This window comes from Melozone crissalis, unplaced genomic scaffold, assembly GCF_028551555.1.
Source record: "Melozone crissalis strain CALT ecotype California unplaced genomic scaffold, PUWL_Pcris_2 ptg000036l_1, whole genome shotgun sequence".
Lineage (NCBI taxonomy): Eukaryota > Metazoa > Chordata > Aves > Passeriformes > Passerellidae > Melozone > Melozone crissalis.
Window position 1 is genome coordinate 2725072 of NW_026535814.1, and position 26183 is coordinate 2751254.

The following is a 26183-nucleotide window of genomic DNA, read 5'->3' on the forward strand; positions in this document are numbered from 1 at the left end:
GTTTCAACTGTAGCTTGGATATCCTAGTTTCGGTCTTGATGAAAAAGGTAGTTAATTTGTACAATCAGTCCAAAACTTGGCCTTTCCTCTTAAAACACTAGTTAGTACAGCAGTTAGTTCTCTGAGTTTTTGTAATTTTCTTTAAACACAGGCACCTGCTATTCCAAACTGAGTTGCTACCCCATTCTGTATACCTGACCAAATAGCCAACAGATGGTGATAATGTTAATTTTCTGTGCATAATGTAATGTCCTTCAGGAAAGGGCTGAAGAGAAAGGGGGATCAGACAAGAATGTCCTTAACTATGGTCAAAATATTATTTCCACAAATGTAACAGTAGAGTTTAAATACAGAACATATTGTGTTCCTCCTATTGCCAAACAAATTGGCTTCTTTTGGGACATTTAAGGTTCCTTCACAGTAGAATTTTACTTGTGTGGTGTTCTTTCCATCTTGTATTTATAAATTGTATATAAATTATATCTACCCAATTATCTATTCACTATCTTACACATGTTGCATAAGAATGTCTCAGATATCATGCATGTATAAAAGAGATTATATTTATTATAATGGAAAAACATATTTGATGCTCTTATAGATTATGAGTGAGCACTGATGGGATATTCTCCTTATCCAGTTTAAGTAAGGGAAAAATCAGAAATTCAGGAATCAATAGCAATAAGAGACTGACAGGGAAGAAAATATGAAATTTGAAATAGAAAAAAATGTAAAACGCACTGTCATCATTTATTTTTATACAGCTTTTGGCATTTAATGCTTTACAACTGCCTTGATAATTTTTCAATCTCTATAGGTATCTGTCATAACAATTGAAACCCAGTTAATCATAAAAAGTTTATTGTAGAAACACATTGAAAAATATTTACAAATAAAGAAAGATTGGACGGGTTAGTTCATAGAAGAAAGATCATAATGCCTTTCCTAGTATCAGTCCACTATCTTGGCTTGGTGTGGCTTGGTGTACACAATGGATCTATTTTCTATCAAATGGGACAGAAAGGATGCACTGCTGCCATTAGAGTTTGACAGATTTTCTTCACCAGTTTAAGAAAAAAAAAAGAAGAAAGAAGAATCTTTAGATTTCAAAATAATGCACTAAAAAAAGCTTTCTTAAGTGAAACCTAGGAAAATTCAGAATTAATAAAAATATAGACTTCATTTATTTTGTGAAAATACGAAGAAAATTTTGTGTCTTTTGCAATTCTGACATCTTTGTTCCATTTTCACTAATTTCCTAAGTTTGCTGATTCACGGATCACATTACTGGCATTGCTGAAGGATAAGCAATGTGTAACTGTTTGGGCCAGAAATCAGGGCTCTGAGTATTCCCTGAAGCATCATGAGTAAATAGCTGTCAGTAATTTACCTCTACTGCAAATAAATGCCAACATTTCTACTCATACTGTTTGGACATCCCTTCCTAAACATTATCACATTGTGAAACTCTCATCAAAGCTGTCTGTGTTGAGTTCTCTGCTTGAAAATAAGAATTTTTTCCCAAAGTAGTTTGCAAGTCTCTTTTACTTTCTTTGTGGCTTTTACTAAAGACAAGATAAATGGAGAGGAATGCCCAGAAACAGAAGAAACAAAAATCTGTATCAGGAAACCATAGTGTTCCTTCTGGGGGTCTTTGCTCTAAATGTTCTGAAAGTCTCAAATACATAACAGAAAGAAAAGCGTTCATAAGTATTAATACAGTAATATTTCAGTCTTCCGGTCCTCCATATTCCCTTGCAAAAGAAGGTACTGTTGTACCCTATGTCTAAATTTCAAAGACAAATTGCACGAATAAATGTAGTCAATATCGTGGCGGCTTCAGTTGCCAGTACCATGGATGCATGAGAAATCTGCTTGCATTAAAGCTTGAGTAGTCATAGATGGTCAAAAATACTGAAAAAAAAGAGAAGATAACTGTACATTTCTGGGAACTTGCTACTTTAACTCTTTGGCTTATGAAACTGATTTTGATCTGAATAACACTGCAAGATCTTTTAAGAAAGACATAGCCTTACATACATTTCATATTCTATTTTTTATCACTTTCATGTTTATTAAGTTTTAAATATATGAAGTTTTTAGGTTTGTCTAGTCAAATATATTTGACTGTCCTGTGTAACCTTGATGTCTTATGAACCCATGGTCTGAATTCCCATGGTCTTGAATGTCTTATGAACCCATGGTCTTGAATTCTCCAAACCACATTGCATCAATGTAAACTGCAATTTTAACAGGCTGGTTTATAAAGCTGAATGATTATAATCCATCACATCAAATGTATTTCACTTGGCAGATCAGGACATTGGGCTGAAAGAAGGCATTAAACTCACACGAAAAAGTCAGCTCACTGATATTTCTGCATTTTGAATTTTCTTCAATAAATGGGTGAGAAAAATTTAGCTTACAATAAAAATATTTTTATAAAAAATAATTTTCAAAATGTATTGATAGATGCACTCTTTTCTTTAAAAAACCTCAAACCTTTCAAATTACAATAATCCTTTCTAAAAGAAATTCAAACAAAACAGAAATTATATATTTTGTTATTTTTCAGCAAAAAGAACCTGATGATTAACATAAAGGTTTTTAAAAATCTAAGATTGACACTTATGAGCAATGCTACTTCATGTAAGCAACCACAGCAATAGATGAATTACAGGGCCCTGAAAATTTCTGAAGAAAATATGTACACCTGCAGTCTCCTAGGACATTACCTTCATCCAAATAGTAGACACAGTCATTGGGAAGACTCTTGCAAGGCAAGGGGAGAAAAATATTCCTTTGAATCAAAGAATGTGTTCATGAAATGTGAGAAAAGCTCCAGTTGTGAAGCGCTTAGAAAGGACTGACTTAAAAAACACGAAGTGCTGAAGGAGGTAATGAGAACAAGTACAGAATTAAGTGACAGCAAGTGTTTATTAGTTTTAAGTAGCTTAGGAAATAGCAAGCAAATACATAGCCCGAGTCTACACCAGATAAAACTGATGGATTTACTTAAAATTTACAAAAATAGGTAATAAATGTTTCTGGTTTATATTAGGAGGAAAACCTAAATACTATATACCTATCATATGGCAAGGAAATTGATTTTCTTTTCAAGAATAATGGAGCATGAGAAAGCAGATACGAAACAATATATTTTAATAGAAAAACAATCCAACTTGAATTCAGTCTTGTAAGACTTAAAAAATCAGGAAAAAAGAATATGGAAAGAAACCTAACGTTGTACTAACATTTGAGGAAGGATAAAGCTTTTGATTTAAACACCTCTAAACCTTTTGAGCTCATATTATTCCTAAGGAAAAAAAAATTGAATGCCTAGCATGAGACAAGGACAAAATTAATGAGATATTGAAAGAGAACAGTATGCCAACCAACATGGGTTTATGAAGAGTAGATCTTGTCAAACTAATAGTCTTACAATGTTTCATAGTTCTAGGAGTCTTTGTAAAATCATACTTAATAATCTTTGGGCTTGTTACAGAGTAATCCTCTGGACTACAGAAATAAAATATTATTAATCAAACACAGAATTTAATTGTGGTTCACTGATCACAGTTTGATTGATCTACTGCTGAATATAAAAAACCATCTGTGAATACAACTTTTTTCCAAATATGTTTTCATTGGAGCTCAGATATTAGTAATTAGTCCAATGCTATTTAATATTTTATTGATGAAAATATGAAATCATTAATCATAGACTTTAGTGATGACACAAAGCCTGGGAAAGTGGTAAATAGTGAAGACAACGGATGATGGTGACAAAGTAATTCTTTATGTATTGGTACACTACTCAGAAATAAATAATATTTTTCAATGCAGACAAACACAGGGGCTGCAGCATTCATGGTCACGATTAAAGAAAGAGAGTTCATTCCTGGGAAGATGATCCAAAACATACAAAAGAAGGGGTGATCTGTCAACTGAACAAAAGCCTGTAGAATCACATGTGGTTTTCAAGAGCTGGTCTTCCAAATGACTCTGTGGAGGAGGACAAGCTAAGTAGTAATGATGAAGAGATGTTTTTGTGATGTAGGTCACATAATCCTTAAGTATCGCCACCTTAACAATTTGCTTACTTTATCCTATGAGAGACTTGGTAGCAACATCACTGATAGCTATAAATTATTAGCCTTTCAAAAGAAATACAAAGTTTGCATTGCTCTAAGCCTGTTCAGGGTCTAATTCATATAGAGAAAATAGTTACAGGTGTTTGTCTGTGCTGGACTTGCCTTAGGCCTGAGATATAAATGTCCAATGAACTATTTAATGGCAATATCTTCAGTCACTTATCCAACCAAAATGGAAATAAGTGTTAAAAAGAGGAAAAATAAAACAAACAAATAAAAAATCCCTACAAAATTAAAATCCACTTGACAAAAGCAGTAGAAAAATTATTTCTGCATGTGTTTTTTTCTCTTCTTTCCAACAATTAGAACTGTCTGAATCTTATTAATCAGTCCTACAGCAAAAAATTTACATTTTTTGGAAACGTAAAAAGTTTGGAAATACTCTTTCATACCAGAAACAGTAATTTTAAAATAAATATGAGAACAAATCTTGCAGCCAATAATGTAGAACAGTACTTTTTTTTTTTTACCCTGTCTTCAGAATTTCTAGAGTCAAATTAACAGACAATCATTCAATGACTTAAAACCCTTTGTGGCTTTGAGCATATGAAATAAACAATTCATGTATTATTCACAGCTCAAAAGTACAAATTAAAACTAGATTAGTCAAATAAACATACTGGGTGAGTATAATGATGATAGGACTTGGCCCAAAACCTTTAAAAGAAGATTGCCACAAATTATCAAGAAACACCAAAAGAAAATGTGAGATTTTCTTCACCATACCTGGAATTTGAGAGGTTTTCTCAGCTTGATGACAAGTATTTTTGTGAAAAAGAGAAAAAAATTGCTTATCTTAAAATAATAAGATCAGATATATTTTTTTAATTGTGGCAAATCTTTGAATGTGGTGCCACTATTTAAAATAAATAACATTTCCAGTTTAAAAAACCCCACAAAATAACAAACAAACAAACCCCAAAAACACCAAACAACCCTTTAAACTCCTAGATGTATAAACTAATTTTGTTTTAGTATTTTCTTTGTATTTTCTCTTAAGTGATACATGAAGTAACTAGCCACATATGCTTGGTTCTAGCTATCAATATCACAGCTGCATCCTTTAGTTTGCATTTAATTACTTTCCTACCTACATTCCACCAAAAAGGTTTGAAAATGTCATCCCTTACAGACAGATGCCTATTATATAAACATGTAATAAGTGTATTACATTTACTAATCTGTAATAATCTCTATCTCACCAGACCACCATTGGACTTGTAAGAAGTATATTTTTGACAGGTACAGCTTTAAAGGGTGTGGTTGAGTTAGTTTCTGCCTCATTTAATCATCTGCAGTCATGAGAATAACAATTTAATATTCATCACCTGGGCTATTAAAAATTTCAGTCCCAGCCCTGAGGCTCAGATATGCATGCCTAAACATTCATATGAAAATTTATTTGCACAAGACAATATGTTTTTCTACTTTCTAACACTGAGTTTCTAGTAGGTAACATTTGAGAGAGGATTTTGTGAGGTTTATGTAGAAATATCTTTCCACAAATTTCTGACCATAAAGTAAAATGCAGCAACCTTAAAAACTATGGTAACACTGTGCCAGAGCTTTGGAGAATTCTCTGTGGAGAAATGGAAAATAGTTTCAATTTGATAAAATATTTTGTGGAAAAAACCTCCTCTTTTGAGATACAAGGCAAAGAAAATGTGACAGGTTACAAACTGGTAATTTTAAATCATTAAAGAAAAAAAGAAACAGTTAGGCAAACCCATATGTCCACAGAATTTTTTCTACGATTCTACCTCAAAAACCTTCATGTTCAGAGCTACCAAAGGAACAGCCCTCTGGGCAGATCTCTGTGCCCCACTGGAATCAACAGTAGTACAAGTACTGTTGACATTCCAGGAGCCAATGTACCACAGGACCCCTTTGTCATCTTAAGTTCATTATGTTGCCTCATACTGCTTTAATCCTAAATGCGCTCTTTGGAGCACTCTTCACCTAAGAAATGGACACGTGGGCTCACAAATAATGTTGTGCTTCAGAGAAAGAAACTTATCATGTTTGTTATCAGAACCTTGGACCTGCTGGTTCAAGCATAATTTTCTAAATAATTTTTATCTATTTTTAAAGTAGTGCTGAAATGGTTGCCAATGAAATATTTTACATGCTGGTGTTTTATTGATTTTTTTCCCATTCAATTACAATAACCAAACATACAAGGGACAGTGGTTTAAGTGGAAATTGAGTTCCACTGAATTACATAGCAGATGACCAGAGAGTGCTGAGTTCTTTGCTAAAGACAAGACCGGAAAAAAAACGTTCCCCAAATATATAAACTATTGGATGTGAGAGCTGCAACATTCAAAAAAAGCCCAACAAAACCAACAATCATCAGAGTCCAGAAAAGACTCACCCAATTTGTAGTACAGAAAAAGTTGCAGAAATGGATACACAACCAATGTGTTTACATTTGAAGCCACAATTCCTCTCTATCAGATAAATTCAAATGCCCCTGTCCAGAGCTGAAATAAGACCTACCAACAGGAGAGACAACAGATAACGAGTAAACGGATGATTTCACTTGTTGATGATTTGCACAAAATGTTAATAAAATTGAGAACCAAATTTGAATCAATTCTAGTAATATCTCTAGTCAATGCATGTATATGGTTTATAATAAATGTAACATATTATTTCATGTATGTGTTTATGGACACTTCTAAAAAGAAGGATAATTCTATTATTTTATGAATGTGGGAATAGGTCCTGGGATCTACTTATAGATGTTTTATACATAGTCTTATATTCAGTTCTGTAAACTGTTTATATGGGGCGTCTTTCAGCCTTATACTTGCTCTGATCAACCGATCACTTCTTATATAGGAAAATACAGTTTTTCAGAAAAATTCTATTTTTTCTGGGTAACTATTGGGTATCTAATACTTCTGGGTATCAAGCCACTAACTGCACTGGTATTATTGCTTTCAGAAAAAGTTAAAGGGTAGAGATCAGGAAAGAAGACACATCCTCAGGATTTCATAAGCAATCTTTTCACATAGGGGTCATTTTCCTGTAAGTCTTTGCCAGTTTTTATTAAGAAATTTTGAAGAACTGCTCTTCTTATAGATTAAAGTAGGTGCCCATCTGTGTAATGCCTTCAACTAGATATTTTAATTTTATATTCCATTACTGTCCACATCCACATTCCCAACATAGAGAATGCCCATGTCTTGGAGGAGCGTCTCCCGGCTATGTAATATGAAATTGGGCTATTTGAAGTATTTAAGAGTTTTTGAGGAGCTCTTCTAAAATTTGTTACAACAATATTCAGTCTTTTTAGAATATTCTTGCTACTTCAATATCTATTGCAAGAACTAAATTACAGAGGTGTTTTATATACTAGTATAATGTTTTTTTAATTAAAGTGAAATTATGACAGGATGGCCAGAAGAAAATCTCTATTTACGCAGAAATACATAGAGAGAGACTAAATAATCCTTCACATTTATTATTGACTTTGAATAGTAAATTATTCTATTATCAATTTTTGTTCAATTTATATTCTAAAAGGCCATTGATGGGAGTAAAACAACACTTACAGGAAGTGGTACCATTTCCTGTGGTCTTTTCTTTACCCACAGTGCTAATTTTATTCTGAGGGAAATTCAAGTCAGTTAGTATATTAAATCATAAATCAAATTATATAATTTTTTTGGCCCAGATTCAGACTTGTCTAATTCCAGTGAATCAATTAACAATTATTTTGTCCAATGATTTAATAAAGGCAGGAGGACATGTTGCTGAAAAAGTAAACCTGTTGGAGTCTGTTTATACCACTTTACCTTTAGATGACAGTCAAAATAAGATTTTGCAATTGGTAGGCTATAAAGCAGAACTGTAATAGACTTGTCTAGACCCAAACACTGAAGGCCCTTCTCCTTACATGGGAAGACCACCTGTATAATTTCAGACAGATTATGATCCCTAAATCTGTCCCTGGGCTTGGATATGGCCCATGGCTTACTGATTTAAAATTAAGTTGGTGCCTCAAAATACCCTTCACATCTGCAGGAACTTATCTGAGGCAGGCTACATGTCAAAGGGTACTTCAAGGCCACATTGAAATAGACTTTCTGAAACTCTAAATTTCATAGAGGAACTGAAAGCTGCATTGTAGAGATGACATTTCTCTCTTGCTGTCAAGATATTGCCATACAAGATGCTGCTATAAATTCTGAGTCAGAGGCATCTTCCAACCGGTAGCATGTGAATAATCCAAGTGGAAATGATTACAATAAATCCATCTTCAAGTAGCACAAATATCTAAGTGCCTTGATTAATCAGATGTTGGTTTTCCTTTCTCAAGATGGAAAAACAGGATCCATCTAAAACTCATAATAATGTGAAATTTTCATCTTTACTTCCTTGGAATTTAAACTGAGATTCAACACAATAGAACACTGATCATGAGAATTACCTTTTTGCAATCTTAATATCAGTATCTGGGATATATATGATGCATGATTTATGAAGGATTAGCAAAAAAAAAGACATATTTTTTCAGTATTTTCAATACATATTGGTACTTGATAAAAGCCACCCAGCAAGGGGAATAAAACTACATTTTTCCAGCTCTAACTTTTGTTTTTTTGTTTAACTTTTAAACTTTAATAATAATGGCAAATATTTAAATCAAGCATTAACAGAGTACATAGCACATCAGATCCATCTCAATTAATTCTAAATGTCTAACTGGGGCACTGAAATTAAGTGGTAAGAGTCTTAAGTTGTCTCTACAACCCAAGGACTGAAACATTCAATACTTAGGTGAATTTAATCTGGAAGTTTTCACTTTTATATGTTGACTACATAAGGGACTGAGGTTAATAAAACTCTTATTGTAGGCTTTTCACTTGTAACCTGAGGCTAGGTAGGATGAGTCTGGACTGATTTATTGTACTCTCTTGCTGCAGTGACATGCACAAGGATAACAGGAATGCCATAAAATATTCACTTATAAGTATAATGCAAACACAGTTTGAACTCTTGTGTTAAGAAAATGATGGCAAGAAATACCCAGTATCTCTCAGCACTCCTTTTTGCCTTATCAATGCCTCTTACCTCATCCAGCTTTGCCTTGCACTGCCCACCTCATCCCTAAGTCCCACAGAGCTACAGCTTAGTACCTTATTCTTCTGCCTGGAGGACTGTGCACAGTGAAAGTGCTCACAAATTAGTAGAAACACAACAAATTTACTACTAAAAAACTTTTAGACATGTATATTAGATTCATTCAGACCACTGTTTCTGAGAAGATTTTCCCTCACCCTCCTTCGTCCCCTCCAAGGATGCAAATCAATGTTCATCTGGTTTATTCTGGGATCTTCAGGTGTCTCTGTATCAGTCAGAGATGTCTGTTTAAAATGAGTACATAGATACATGACTATAATTATAATAAAACTTGTAATCAACATAATCATAATAATTGTAATAATACAACTCTCAAAGCCTCCCACTAGGACATCAAAAGACAATGTTTTTGACATGGCTGTTTAGGGAAGCAACTTGAGAACACAAAGTGAGAACTATGAAATTTCTCCAAGTTCAGGTATTTTACTAGATTACATGACAGTAGTTTAGGAACTCTCTTTGTGGCAGGCATTGCTTCACAGGCCTGACAGAATGGATAGAGAATGGCCCTTGTGCCTGATCCATAACAGTCATTGCCTGTTACACACATTTCAAGATTCATTCGAGCTATGAAGATAATCGAGGCAGCCGACAGTTACCCTGCAGCTGCATGGATTTATGATGGCACTGTCAAGAAAATGAGCCAAAATGATACAGTAGCTGGCTTTAGCTGCAAATAACGTGATAGGCTGTACAGTAGTAGTGTAGCAGCTGCTGTCATTGCAGGTAATAGGCTATAAAGAAGGCTGATAGCAATACCTGTCATTTCTTAATGGCTGACTTCACTGAAGAGCTTTTGTGGCCTTTAACATGGAGATAATAGAAGATACAACAAATTTTACAGCTTTCACGTTGCATCCATAATTTATCTTAAGAGTACTGCCCCAACAAGGACAACAGTTGTCAGATAGAGAAAGTACAGAACTGGCTTTGAATAGTGGGAGATTGTCTATTATCAAGAACAGAATTCAAGTACAGAAAATGTTTCCATAGTGTTAAGCTTGGATTTCTGTAGCAAACATTTTTCAGTTTTGCTGCAGATCTGTTCCAGGATATATTGTGGACGGGGGCTTCTTACGTAGAGATTTGATTTTTCAATCAAAGAAAAAAATGTAGAAAAACAAACAACATGACCCATTTTGCATTTCAGTACAAAATATGGCCTTGTGCCAGATAAGGTATAAACCAACAAAAATGGCTTTGCATGTGTCCAAATCTGTATTATAGCATAATGATCATTATGCTGTTATGACAAGAAGCAGGCCCATTTTTTGAAATTAAAATGGGAAGCATCTATTAACTACTTAGGTTATAAATTTGGTCAAATATGAGACTGATCAGCAAAGTGAATAGGATGTATTTAAATTTGTGATTAAACACTAGTCAAAGTCTCAGAAATTATGGCCTTAGCTTGGTATGACTTAGGTATTCAACTTTATCTCCTATTATTTTTTAAAATTTTTACTTCAAATTCTCTGCATCATGACCCAGAAGGCCAGAAGTTGGCTTCTGTTATAGTTTGTTAACATCTGCTAGACCTTGGTACATCAATCTTCATCATTTTTCATGCAATTTTCCATTGAAATCCATTTGAGCTTCTAGTTAGCAATTCAGACCTCCTGTAGAAATACTTAATTTTAGACTCCCTCTTTCTATCTGTCCTTAATGATTGTTTCTAACTAATTGGTAAGGAGCAAGCCCTTGCATCAGTGCTGGAAGCCGTAAAATTTGCATCAAAGTCCTAAGTCTCTTTAAGTTGTTCAGATTGGAACGTCTGCCCAAAAGCACGACACACCTGCTGGGACGCATAAAGTCCTGGACATGAATAAATATCAAATAAAATCTTTGGCCTTGTCATAAAAGAAAACGAACTATAGATGTCTTTGAATGTTTTTATTGCCAAAATTTTAATGATTTAATCCTTTAGGTTTTATTACACTCTGTGTGAAGGGAAGAAATGCATGTTTTTGATTGGTGCCTTCAAGAAAGCATTGAAAGCATACTTACACTCAAACAGCAGTTTCATAGGTAGGGAATTTTTTTCATGATTTCAGACCCCTTTCAATCATACTTGTACTGAAGGATTTCCAACAGGCCTATGAGTCTCTATGTCTGTAGGCAGTGTGTGATTGTGTATCTGGTGTATGTCTGACAAAGATATTAGAGCTGTTGCAGTATATTAACACTTTTTCTTTCTGGACCTGTTGGTAAATATTTCTACAATTTCAAAAAAGGATATAAATGCTTTCAAGTACACAGGTACATATTAGAAATAACTTAAACTCAAACACACACCTACTGATATGTCAAGCATTTGGCTCATAAGAAAACACAGCATTACCTGCAATCCACTTACTTTCACTATCCTATTCTGAGCTTGCGCCAAAAAAAGCTTGTCAGATCTCAGGACTTCAGCTGAGCAATTTAATCTCACAGTATTTATTATTGTAGTTGAGTATGCAATGCAATTTTTTAAATGCATGTGAATTGTTAGGACCATTCTGTACATATGTTAAAATACTCTATGTTTTTGTCTGTATATTTCAAAGCTCTAAAAATATCACATAAAATCCTGAGTATTCTACGTCTTCATAAGCCACTTACACTGCCAAGGCTTTTTAAAAATTGTAGCTCAAATAGATTTTAGATTTACAAACAGAAATATAAAGATGACAGTTTGAAGGGAGAAGCCCAAATTTTTTTCTGTAAATATTAGTTTTGCAAAATCTGCTGTCCCATGCTCTCATGTATATTTTTTTAATGATTCAGGCAAGTGAAAGTAGAAAAAAAATGTTTTCAGACATGTAGTAAAGAATTCTACTTTTGTTCAAAAAGAAATAAAAGCATCCTCTTTCGTAGATGTTGTATCTGTTTTTTATCTCATGCTGAAATAGTGAGATGCTGAAATTTCTGGGAATTTTCTTTTCGTTGGTTGGTTGGGTCTTGTTCCTTTGGTTTTTGGGGATTTTTAGTATAGACAAAGGATAGTTGTGTTTCAAAATAAATCTTTAGGGACTTTTATTTTTTTTAAGATAAGAAAATATATAATTCTGTTATAATGTAGAGGATTTCACATTTTGTCTTGAAGAACTTCTCTGATCATTGAGAAAAGCAAATAGCCTGTGTCAAAAGGGCTTGTCCTGAACTGCTTTGTACAGTTTGTGCCACTTAGTAGTCAAAATCCTATTATGCCATTGTTTAACAGATAACTTCATCAGCGGGGCTGTCACCTTCAGCTCAGTGACCAGATGGGGTTCTCTTGACCCGTGCTTTGCTGCTGCTTTTTCTCCCCGCAGTAGCTGAACATCTAGCTGACAAGCACAAACACTTGTGCACAATTAAAAAAAAAAAAAAAAAAAAGAAGTTACATATTTTTAAGCTGCAAATGCACAGCTGTGAAATTCAAGAAAAAGCTGTACAATTTTCACTTGCAAATTTATGGATTCATGAAGTAACATTGCTGTGGTTGGTGTATGATATGATTGCTGGCTCTTTTCCTACTCACCCTGCTTTTTCCTACCTTTCCGCTATCCTTGGGAACAAAGCCACTATCTTTGGTTTATTTATCACTACTTAGTCTTTAATTCTCATATAAAAATCACAGTTTAGAGAATGATATTTTTTGATAAATTATTTTATTCTCCTCTTGCATCCAATATTACAATTAAAGTACTTGCAAATTGGTTTTTAAAATACACTAACTCGCATTTTGCTTTTGATAGGGTGACAGGCAAATCTATTTTCTTCCAAGATTTATTTTCTCTCTCAAGATGAATGTTATAGGATTTGAAAGTTATTGTGGTTCATCTTTGTAACTGCTCATTTGTTTTCTGTGACAGTAGTATATTTTATATGACATCTGAGATTTTTTTATTTTAATTTAACTTAAAAATTAATCATGGTATTACAAAAGGTCTTAGAGCAGTGCCAATACTTGCTTATATCTAGTGTGTGAATGCTAAATGCCCTTTAAAATTTGACCATACCTGGAACTGTCAGAACCGGCACTTCTGAGGCACTTCATTTGCCACCAACTCTACTTAATTCAGTGCCACGGTCTCAATTTCGACTGGTTCAGACTCTCTCTCACAGTTAAGTCAACTTGCAAAAAGTCTAGTTGGAAAAGTTCAGAGAGGTCCTGAAAATGCCTATAATTGGTAGAACCTCAGAGTCAGGGCAATACCGCTGTGAAAATCATGGGCAGTGACATTCAGCCCTTGACCTGAATAGCGTTTCCCAGTTCTGAGATTATAGGACTCAAGGTATATTTCCCTTTACTCTTATAGCTTCCTGCAGCAGAAATAGATAAAATTCACAAATATTAAGGATGATGTGGTAATTGACATTCATGCTGTGACTTAGAGTATTCATCTTTTTTTCACTATTGAACACTGTGGCGCTTTTTCTTAAGAACTGCGGACTATGTTGCCAGCACAGAGAGGGCTTTGGGTGCCAGGGTAGAGCATTGACCAGAACACCATTCCTGCCACAAAATCTTTTGCATGGCATTGGTATTTGGCATAAATCCTCACAGCATGGCAAACTACATCCAAAACAAAATATTTCTGTTCAACCAAATAATTCACCTAGATGCTGCTAAAACAGGGACTGTAAAAATAAGGTGTGTGAGCTTAATAGCAAACCTTGATATTTTTCCTTACAGGCAGGAGTAAAACATATTTTAGCAGAGTTAGTGTAAAAGAAAGGGTCTCTTTTAGTTGAGTACAGTTCAATATTTCTTTTATATAAGGCTTTCTCTAATGTGACCTGTGCATGCTAAAGGTCATAGCTAATTTAGCAATTCTGGTTGTTTTCTATGGACAGTTACATAGCATACAAGATATGTGACATAAAAAGATTACCCTAGGTTTCTTAACTACTGGATATAAATGTACGTTGTAATGCACTGAAGAGGCTAATTAGAAATTAAACATTCCTTTAAAATCATTTTAAACTCAAATTATGCTGACAACCAAATTTTTTTAGCTCTTTCTCTAATAGTTGTGTTAGACATTGAAGAGCTGTGCTCCAAGTCTTGACACATTGTTCTGACTTATGCTCAATTGCAAAGCATGGCTCTAGGGAATAGTTTTGAACCAAAGTACCTGCTTATGACAGGTGAACTCCAGTTCTCCTCTTTTTAACTACAAGACCAGTATTCTTTTCCAGAATTTTAGAACCTTTCTCACGCCCTTTCCCCTGTAAAATCTGCAGAACACCCGGTCCCCACGCCCCGCCCCCCAGGAGCTCTGAGCAGTAACACAAAAGGTGACAACCTAACATCTGGGGGTTTTTATTGCACTTTGCTAGATGTGAATTAACTGACAAAATTATGAAAAGAAATTTGAGCAGTGGTGCTCAGTGAATATCAGATGAAAAGCCAAAGCTAAAAACTGATTTCAGGACCATCTCTAGTAATCAGATATATTATATTTCAGGTGAAGACTAAAAGCACGAGCAAAAGAGAAAACATCTTCAGTGTCAGTGAAGTTAAAGCATATCAGCAGTGTTTTCTTCTGTGTGTATTATCTCATATGCAGGAAAGAATGAATTGAAATCATATCTGAAGCAAGCCAAGATTTTCTATCTGACTTCATTATGTGTTTCTCCAGAGTGCATCCCCTATTCTCTGCCTGAACTAAAATGTGTGGAGACAAGCAAATACAAAGCAGCTCTGCACTGCTGTTACCAAACCATTTTAATAAGACAAAGGTACTTTTTGTTGTGCCACAGTCATATCTTAATTTTAAGAGTCATTAACACACGCTAGATCCCTTTGTTAAAGCAATCCTTGTAAGCGGAGGCGTGAACTAATGAGGGGCTTTATGTGTCCCAGCGCAGCTGGCAGCAGAGATGAAGTAGCATTGCAGTATATCAGAGAGATTTATACTGAGGATTCTCAATAGAAAGATTTTTGGGCACTCGGCTGTCATCTCCTTATAAATAATTAAAATTAACAAATTATCATTGTTATAATTCAGGGAGTTTTGCTTTCTGTCAGCATCTGCAGAGTAGTCAAGATTATATTTCCTTTTTTTTTGTTGCTTGCAGGATTTTCTATCATGTCAAAATATTTGCCCTTTGAAGCTGCAGTCACTGCAGAGGTCAAACTCCATTGTAGGTGCTGCTCTTGTGGTGACAGAACTTTTAAACACTTGAACCCATTCCAGCTTTCTATAATGGGCATGTCATTGATTTCAATATTTCTTTTCAAATTCATGCTTTAGGGTATCACAGAAAAATACCTTCTGCTACTGCTACTGTGATACCAGTTCCTTTACTTTTGCTTCACAGAACATAAACAAAATGTTAAAACTGTGCATGTCTTCATCTATCTTTATATATTAAAATTGCATTTTAAACCTGTGTAACTTTGATTGCCTCAAATGTCCTAGACTGCTACACTGAATGTCGGATAATAAAGGATTCATCAAATGGTAATTCTTCAGCTATCACAGTACACTGCAACTTACTCATGAACTTTATTTTTTCTGACTATTTAATTCATATTACCAAGTGCAATTAAAAATTGGTGAGAGACTTTTCAAAGACAGTTGGCTGATTTGTGAGACCTGTTCTGAAAAATATAGACCATGAGCGGAATATGTTTTTCTTATATGTCAGAAGACGCCAGCTATGAGATACATCCTAATCTCATCCTACACCTAGCTGAGGTTTGTACTGGTGTAATTAGCTCTGTTAAAAACCAACATTATCTGTAATTAAATAGTTCTGCTTGAATCCAAGACACCTTCAGTTGTCTTAGGAGTCTGGGTGTCAATGACTTATAGTGGCTTTAACTTCTCTGTTCATTTTTACCATTTTAAAACTGTAGTCATATTAAAAGGTAATTAGTGAATATTATTACTGATAGTAACACCCAGTGCCAAGCTACAGCAAGCAAATAATTTTTTTAAAATTTAAAACAAAGGAAAATGTGGAAATAAATTTCAGAGGGAGGCAGAGAAGAGGTTTCTCTCTGGCAAATGGGACTGTCAAATAAAGACCTATAGGTGCCCTCACTGGAAGGAACTCAACAAGAATTTCTAGGCTTCAGATACGGGAAATAGGGAAGATCATTTTAATCTGAAAATTATCAAATATTTAAGAATTTGAGAAAAATATGCTTATTAAATGAAATAACAGTTTTCCCATAAACATTGAGGGACAAATAGTCATAAACTAAACCATAACCATACTAGGCATAGGAAGAGTGTATTTCAATCTTTGATTATGAGTTGAGAGCAAAAAAACAAAACTGTGAAGCTGTTCTTCAGAATAATATTTTATTGCTCTTCAGAATAATGTTATCTTTTCTCATAATGTTTCTTTTCCTTCTTACATTAGGTAGAAGAGCAACAATTATCAGAGAACTGAGGAAAATAAATTTCTTTGCTTCTCCTCCATGTTTCTTCTTAAAAAATATAATATTGCTGAGCAATTTTGCTGCTACTTTCCTAAAAAGGCATGTTTTTGAGAAGAGGAACTTCGCGATAAAGTCTGGATAAGTGCAAAAGCACCTAGGCTACCTAATGGAGCCATGTTAAAGGAAAGGGTCAGAAATCTCCATCTTGGCCATCAAGGTCCAGCTAACCTAGGTCCCATGTGCCGTTGCTATAGAGATTATAATATTTATCATATTAACTTAGTTTTATGTGCTGGAGAAGTATTAAAGCATTTTTTACGTGAACCAATACAAGTGTATATTTAGTTATCAGAAATTCTCCTTGTTTTGGCATAATTTCCACTTAACAGGGTTAAAACATGTGAAAAAATGTGAGATTCATCTTGTCCTGAATTTGAAAATTCTGAGGTAAAGATGAACTTGAATCATTGTTTGATCAGAGTATTTCCAAAGTCAAGGGTCTTTTTACCTCTAGATAAATGTTAGGGGTTTATTTTCAGTGCTCATAAAGAATAGCAAACCACTGTATAACACTTTCTTCCATTGAAGACTGTTAGGATTAAGTTTTTAACTTCTGTTTTACAACTTCATCTCACACAAATGACTAAAATCCTGGCACATAAATCTTTTTTGGATTAGCATTGCTGTGTCTGATAAAAAATGACAGAGAAGAGATTAATCAATATTGATAAGTAAGCAAATGTGATGTTTTCTTCCACACCTTTGCATGAGTTGCAGCTGAAGCACTGGGTGTTAAATCGGTGTTTTTTTCATCCTGAATGCATAAAATAATCCTTTTATGAAACTAGTCATAGTAATCAGTTCAGTAATTCAGCAGTATATAGAGTCATCCCTAATGCTAAGGGTCTGTTCAGCACTTTAACCCCTTTTTCTTTCTCTATCCACAGACTGTATAACCTCATAACTTAAAAATGCCCCTGTGGAAAAAATCATGACAGAAAAAACAAAAAGAAAAAAATATCTTTTCAAAGACAATTTTATTTTGCTTGTTCTCATGATTGATAATATCTCTCACCAGTACTCCTTCTTCCATGTGTACTACAGTCTCAGTAGGTATAGGTAAGGTGAGGACAGAAAAATATACCTAAATTTAAAATATTCCTGCCTATTTTTTTCACTTAAATTATAGCTTTGATTTTTCTCTATGCCCGCATTTTTTTTTGCTAACTATGTGCTTGTTTGGTACTGTATGAATAACCTTATTCTCACTTTTATTAGGGGGAAGCAGGTTAAATCAGATGGATCAAGATGCATTGCTACTCTACTTAGAAGAGGCTAGTGCCACAAAACAATAGTGCAAGGGGAGTGAATGCTTATCAAGAGAAAGTTTACTTTTGGCATTAAGAATTAATTTAGCTGAATTGGTGCAATGAAAGTGGTAAACACAATCCCCCTCACTATTGTTTGTCAGGGTGTATTATATCATCCTGGATTGCTTTGTCAATAATCTGCCTGGCCTGCAAGCTAGAAATCTAAGATTGCCAGGATGAGTGACAGGCTAAAGATAGCTGATAATTCTAAGGAATTGGAGGTGTAAAATCTTCAAGGACTGTGTCTACAGTATAAATGCAAGGGTATCTCCACATCACTCTGTACTTACAATGGCAACAGCATTGTTAATGGCAGCCTGTCTGTCCATCAAGTGTGCTTCAGGAGGATTTATCCCTCTTTCACTCCTTATCTTCCATGGCTGTGTTTATTTCTAAACCAGCTGCAGAATAAATTGTCTCTTGTCTTCACCTCCTACACTGAGTACAATGATATGTTCTGAAACTGCGGTGTTTTTCAGGCATTTCTTTTTCAGAACAAAAACTTCTGATTCTGTTTGTATATGGGTACATTCAGGTTTTTCCATTTTAGACATGGTAAACACAGTTTGTTTGCTTTTTTGCTCTTGTTTTTTATGGTACTTCTCTCAAGGTTCATAAATCTGTGCTGTATTGCTAAGGTGTTTGAAATACAGAAGGGAAGACATAATGAAACATGTTCAGGCGATTAATATGATGTGGATGTAATATGGCAAAAACAATTCTTTTGTACAACAAGAATATATTTTGAGAAAAGTGACTGTAAAAATATCCTGACATTTCATGTTTGTAAGTCTTACTCACAGGTAGGTCCTTTGTAAATAAAACAATTTTTTTCCAGCTGCCAGCTTTGAGAATAGAATCTGAAAGTCAAGTTACGTAGCTGATGGCCATGTAGTAATATTAAAAGTGCCAGATTTGGTTAATTAATCTACTGATGATGGCACAAGAGACAGTGTTAACGTTATCTCTTCTTTCTGAGTGCTCATAAGTGTTTTATAATCACAAGACTGCTGAGATCACAAGGTTTTTTTGAAGTAAGATGTCATATGCAAAATCACTTTTATAATAGCAGCTAGTGTGCACAGTGACTTCAAGAGCATTCAGATAGCCTTAAAACCTGTCTAAAGTTAAAAAAATATTTAAAAGCAACTGATTGGGAATGCTTGGGTGCATTACTTTTTTTATTGCCAAATATGTAAGCTTTTCTATCTACTGGTTTGCTTACATTTACTTAAAAGCTTTAAAGGATTCTCAAAAAAAAAAAAAAAAAAAAAAAAAAAAACACCAAAAACACAAAAAAACCCCAAACCTGCTTGGGCTTTCAGTGTATTTTAGCATCAATATGAAATTAAAACCATTTGTTAAATTTCTTTGGTAAATGGTGTGCTAATCAATCATGATTGAAATCTCTGTTTCATCTTAATACTCATACTTTTATGAAGACCTATATATGTACTCTGTATTTTTTGTCAAATGAAAACTCGAATCTCTCAATAAGTTCCCTATTTTCCCTATTTACAGTTTCCAGAACAGAATAAAAAAATTACTTGATAATTACTGAATGTTGGTACCAAAATCCTATTAGCAAGGCACACACACAGAGGTGAGTCTTTTATTTCTGCTGAAATTCATTACTGAACTCCATGGTCAGAATTTATTTCTGAAAAAGAAAGTCAGGTATTTACAAGATATAGAGGTTACAGTTAGGTGAAACCATTGAAACAGTGTAAGCTGCCACTTACAAGCAGCCAAAAAAAGAAACACTGTCCTCCCATTGTTCCTGATTTCCATCTCCATAGTGTGTTGGCTCTTTCAGAGACATTTCACAGTCTCATAGTGAACTGGATTGAGAAATTACCTGAATTGACATGGTGGTGGCCCTTGCTGATCTTCAATTTTTTTGTGGTATACTATAATATTGCACATAATTAACAATAAAGATAATTATAATTGTAATAATGATGATGATTATTATTGTAATACTACTACTACTACTAATAATAATAATAACAACAATAATAACAATAATTGAAAGAATTGTTTCTCATTTTTATTTTGCTTTCAGATAGAATAATTTACTGACCCAGTTCAGCAAGTGGTCATAAAAACCCATGTATCTGTCAAAGGGAATAGGATATGAAAGGGTGATAGTTCACCCAGAAACAGGGCCAAAGGCAAAGTTGTTTCTTTTGATGTGGTCTTAGTTTGGTTTAAATTGTTTATTGAATTGTATTCTAAAATACTCCTCTCTTACTCATTTATTCTAATTATAGTGTTTGATGCTACCAATAGCTAGAGTGGGAATAGTGGTCTTGTTTGCCTATATTTCATGGAAAATGAAAGACATTTATCTCAGATACTTGAAGTCCTGTAACAGTAACACATTGAACACCCATGTTTGATTTCATACCACTCAATCAGTGGCTGTGATATATTAATGACATTGTCATTGATGACATCAGGAAAACCACAGCAATACCAAGCACCACTACTGAGTTAAACATTATTGAGAAGCATTTTTAAGGGTAAGGTTCTGTGTCTGTAAATTACACCTGAAGTGTAACAGATGCCAACTCAAACAAAGGTTTATTTACCCCAGCTCAGCTACTCATATAGAAGAACAGCATAAAAATTGCTTTGTAAGAGTACATCTCTTTCATAATTCATGCTGGAATAAAACATAGCAGTAATCTCATTAGAAGAGGATATATTTATAGCTAGGATATATTTATACCTATTGTCTTGAAGTTGTATGCTTGTGAGAATATATAGGCCTATCTACAAAATTAACACATCTAAGTCATTTAGTATCCCTCAATTTATAGTTGTATATAGAGTTGGGAAGGAAAAAAACCTTTTCTCTAGATCTGATATTTGTTTGGACTGTCTTTGAAGAGCCATCAGCCAATTTGCTGACACCCTCAATTTTATTCAGGAATTTTTTATTTCTTATTTCCTTTTTCCCCCCTTTTTTTTTCTTCTTTGTTGTTGTTGTTGTGACAGGCATTCATCTGCTTTTTAAACTGAGTTTCCCATTCCAATGCAACTGTAGTCACTTCCTAGTGAGCTGAGCTTGGTCTCAGAAAACCATTCAGCAGTGTTAGTTGCTTGCAATTTTTTATTATAACTTTTTATAGTTATTTTGTCTACTCAGCTATTGCATTTGACCTCCATCTGTCTCTCTGCAAAGGTTTGTGCATTGTTCAGCATCTGATATTCCTTTTCTTCAGAGGATTTTTTTGTTATCTCTGCTGTGTGCCAGGACCTCCTCTTGACATTGTGACAATGACTGTAAGTCACATTCTCAAATGCAAAGATGTCTTGTCTTCAGAACACATCTCCTATTTCTTCCACTCATAATGCACCATGTAAAGACAGGAGGTGAACTGTTCACAAGAATAATTTAACTTAAACATTAGAGCTTCCCAAAACTTTGTAAAGCCATGATTCTAAATGTGGAATGCATAACCTACAAATAATACTGTTTAGGGTTTTATTGAAAATATCTCCTGATACCATAACAATTAAATAATACCGTTATTAGTTCAAAATATTACTTGTATCTCATCTAACTTCTGATTAATATTATGACCATTCATTGTATTTTATAGCATCTACCCTACAAAAGGTTGTTGTGAAAGTTCTTGACGAGACTTTTCAAACTAGTGCCTAACTTAGGTGCTTATGGTAGTACTAAGGATACGTGGTTTAAACCCATTAAAATGCTGGTGAAAAAGACTAGAGTCAAACAGGATTGTATGTGTGTTTGTGTGCAGACATCATCAATTTCCCAACATCCAGAACTGCCTTCAGATATACTGGGCTTCCAGAGCAAAGTATGAATTATTTTTCTGCTTTATGTCCAGAAATACAGTGTTCACACAGAGTTTTCACAGACCTTGAACTATGTGCACAAGTCTCCCAAGTCAGATGATGGCTCAGAGGACATATTATTCACATCATTTTCCCTGCAGATATGGATCCATAGAAAATGTTTTTGACATAGGTTTTCACTTCAGCAAAAATGTAACAAATGACAGTGTTCAAGAAAAACTGTAAAAATGGCAACTCTGTGATTTATAGGAAGAAAAATTATGGTCATTGAGATAAAGCATCATTATAACTGTTTTTATGTGAAACAAATTCCAGCAGCACAGAAAGTCTTTTGTGAGACATTTGACTCCAAAGCAGAGCAAGCATCATCAGTCTAAGCAGGGGGCGCTCCAGATGGCAGTACTCGTATGTACCTGAGATCCAGATACAAGATGGATTCGAAGTGACATGTCTTTGAGCAGAAAAGCTATTAACAAGGTTGTTCTTCATCAAGGACATCCTATAACCAGATCACCTATAACAAGATAACCTCACATGAGAGATAAACTCAACATTTGTTCCATGTGATGAAACAGTCCAGAAATGTAATAAAATACTGGGGAAACACTGTGAACTGATCAGTTTTGGAGCACTGGATAAAAGCAAATTCCAACCTGCTTTGTACCTGAGAATTTGTGCTTTTTGCTGCTTTCCGTGCTCTTTGCTCAGAAATACCTTCAGAGGGTGGTAGTTTTGGAGAGGATCCTATTATTAAACAGAAAATTGAGACAGAATTTTAGGTTTGCAATATGATAAAGTTTGGAGAGTGCACAAAGAATTTTACTGGTCAAATATGTGCATTTGCTATAAATTTTGTATGTACTTCCAAACAATATAATTTTTTAAATTATTTTTTTTATCAAAGCAATGGGTTTGGGATGTAACTACTTATGTATCAGATTCTGACACAGCATTAAATTTGAGAGCTAAATGTCTATTGTATTTTTATTCCAAGAGTTCCTATAGTAGAAGTTATCTTCTCGCAAATGGTGGGAGAACATGGAATCTGAAAACTGCATTATAGATTAATATTCTGTGAGTTTATAAAAAAAAGTTATTACAATGTCAAATGATGTTCAGCCTGTGATGTTTTAGCAAGAAATAAGGAAATAAAACCTCTGATATTGTTATAATACAGTGGATTTTTAAGTGTTTGTATTTATTAGCAAAGCACCTTAAAAATGTTAACAGAACCAATCATTCAAAGAGCCAAAAGAGATAGTTAATAATTGATTCACAGAGAGAGAACTCAAGTGCCCTGCCCAAGGCTGTGGAAGGAGACAGTGTCAGAACCAGAGTTACAGGAATCATAATTTCCTATTTCTCAAGCTGATTTGGTTTTTTTCCTATCAGAAACTTCCTATTCTCTTTCTCAGCAGGTAGTCACGGACATGAATATCAGTGACCCTTTTAATTTTATTCTAATAAAAATCTTCTTTCAAATAATCCTTTAGAAATCAGTATTTGCCACAATATTATGTAGCAGAGTATGCCACAGATGAATTATGTCTTTATGTAAGACAATGTTGGAGTAACAAGGAGCTATTTCTTCTTATATGAAAGCTCTTTATTTCAGGAAACATTATTTTACCGGAACTGCAACTACTACACACCAATATTTTTCTCTTTCTGGGAAAACCGCACATTATTAGTTTAATCTGAGTTTAGGCATTTGTCTTCTTTTGCATCTTTTGCTATGACTAAGAACTAACATGTTTCTGGTCAATCATATGGCAGAAAACAGCATTGCTAAAGCAGCACGTATGTGTTGAGCAATATTCATTATGTGATTATTTCAGGAATAGCTGGACACGGTAACTGAATTTTTGATACTATTGACCTTGCGTTAGATGCCAATGCACACATGCAATTTAGGATTTATATATGGTGCTTTAGAAGGGTGACTTGTGAGGTGAGGAGGAGGAGGCATCCTTCCTTCAGCACAGCACGTAGGAGTGGGTGCTTCCTCACTGTCCCCTGTGCAGACCATGCCTTACAGCAATGGCGGGGATGGGGGCAGGGGGGGTGCAAATCCCAAAAAGAATCCAAGCATGATGACATTAACAAAAGGAGTGACAAAAATTTTGTGGCGCAAAGATTGTTGTGCTGCAAAATGCTTCTTCGACAAAATTTAAATGTTCTTTGGAAACATTCAACTTTTCTCATATTTTCTGATAGAAACTCAGCAGAGCTGCTGCCATTCACCCACCTCCCCAACAGCTTGCTTGGCAGGCCTGAGTGACCCAGCTTATGTCAGGGCTCCCAGCACTTCCAGGCTCTCTGTTGCAGGTGTGAAAGGCTTGCAGGGACCCTGACTGTTGCTACTGCCAAGTACCAAGTTGAATGCTAGAGAGCCTGGAAGCAGGTTATCGGGTCTCTGGAGCAGTATGGGGTGCTTCATTCTTTGTGCTGAATTATGACATTGATGGGGTTGGCTTTGGTCTGGGCACTGTTGTCTACTTTCTTGTTGTGTGATTTTTTTCTTGATCTGTCATCCACAGCTGAGATCCTTTTCAGTGCCAAAGATTTTACTCTTCTTTAGAGCATCAGACTTTCCTGCAGAGCTAGAAATACAGGTTTTGATCCATCCTGAACCACCTCACTTGTCCATAGGAAAGCATTCTGTGTTTATCTCAGGAAAATCAGGCACCTACCAAAGGGAGAAATGGCTGCATCTCATCACCATGAATTACTGAAGAATATCGAAGAGGCAGAGTATTGCTAGTGGGCAAAGATGCTTTTTGGGATTGCAGTACCTAAGGATGAGAAAGCTGCATTGTTTTACCAAGAGTAAATATTTCTGCTGTATTTTGGTTTTATATGTGTTTGGGGTGAAGAGAAGCAGCTCAACCTGTCATATTCTCAATTTTATGTTTAACTGTTTAAAACCTTGGCATTGAGTTGAGAAGACATTATAGGTAGACTGCTAGCAGCAAGAGGTTGAGTATGTTGATCTTTTCAGCATACTCTTTTCTGAGTATGCTTTTGTTCATCTTTTAGCTCTGCTGCCGCTGAGTTGGTCAGAATGAGGATGGGTTACAAGCTGCTGGGATGAGTTACAAAATTTTTACCTTTAAAGTCACGACTTCATTTTCAGTTGTAAACTCAGAATAAATGAGAGACGGGTGTTCCATCTTTGATTTGGCCATGGCTCAGGGCTTTTTGCCTTGAATTTAGTGGTACAACTGCAAGATTGACTTGGCCATGGATTTTATACCACATTGTGTTCTATATTGTCTTGTTCTATACCTCAATCATTAATAAATTCAAGAAATATGGGGAAATATATAAAGAGCTGCCGTGTATAAGGCAGATAGAAAGAATTTCATTGAATGCTGTTATTCTAGTTTCAATGTCTTTCTTTCACATTGTCTCTCCTATTTCATTATTTTTCCCTCACGTTACCAGCCATCTGATTCTCCTACCCATAATATTTCTTTGCAGCTGATTCAATGCTCTAATGATTCCTACTGAAGTGATTAAGTATTGATAATGGAATTATACTAGTCTCAGATCCCTGATGCTTGTCACCCACTGGAGATTCCTAAATCTGGGCAGGATTTTTACCAATGGGTTTCTGCAGCATATGAAAAGAGACCTAGCACCTTGCTGTAGATATGAAGATGAAGGAGACTAGACAATCTTAATAGTCCCCTGTGCTTTGTTCACAGCTGAATCAGTCTTGGTAACCAGCATTCCATGCAGAAACAATTAGTGCTACCAGAAACATGTAGCAGCTCTGCTGAAATGATTTTTTATAGGCTATAAGTATGGTCTCTATAGGTTTAGGAATTTTGGCCATTATTAGCGAAGCCTTGATTTATTCTTGTCATCTCCTAGTCTTTGAGGGAGGTCTGAGAAGGTAGCTGCCCTGGAGGGATGTACAGAGATTTATTGAGAAGCAAGAAGCTGCAGCTGCAGAATATTTTGGGAAGCAGAAAGACAGCCACATATTTTTTCCAGATGAATTCACTTTTCCTAGGTATATAGGGACTGGGCGCAGCCAGACCACTTGTACAAGTGACCACTTATATGAGGAGACCCATGCTCAAACTTCCTCCAACATATTTGCCTGGCACAAAGCATGGTATTTGCATGTCAGTGAATTCCTTTTACTTTAATTTACGCATTTTGTTAGTTGAGTCAAACTTTTCTCACATCTACAAAACAAAGCCTTTGCTTGGGAAAAAAGATTTAGTTGCTTTGGCAGAGCCATTGGAAAATCTTGCACAATGCCTACCTAAGCTTTGTCTGGCTCTAGCTAATGTT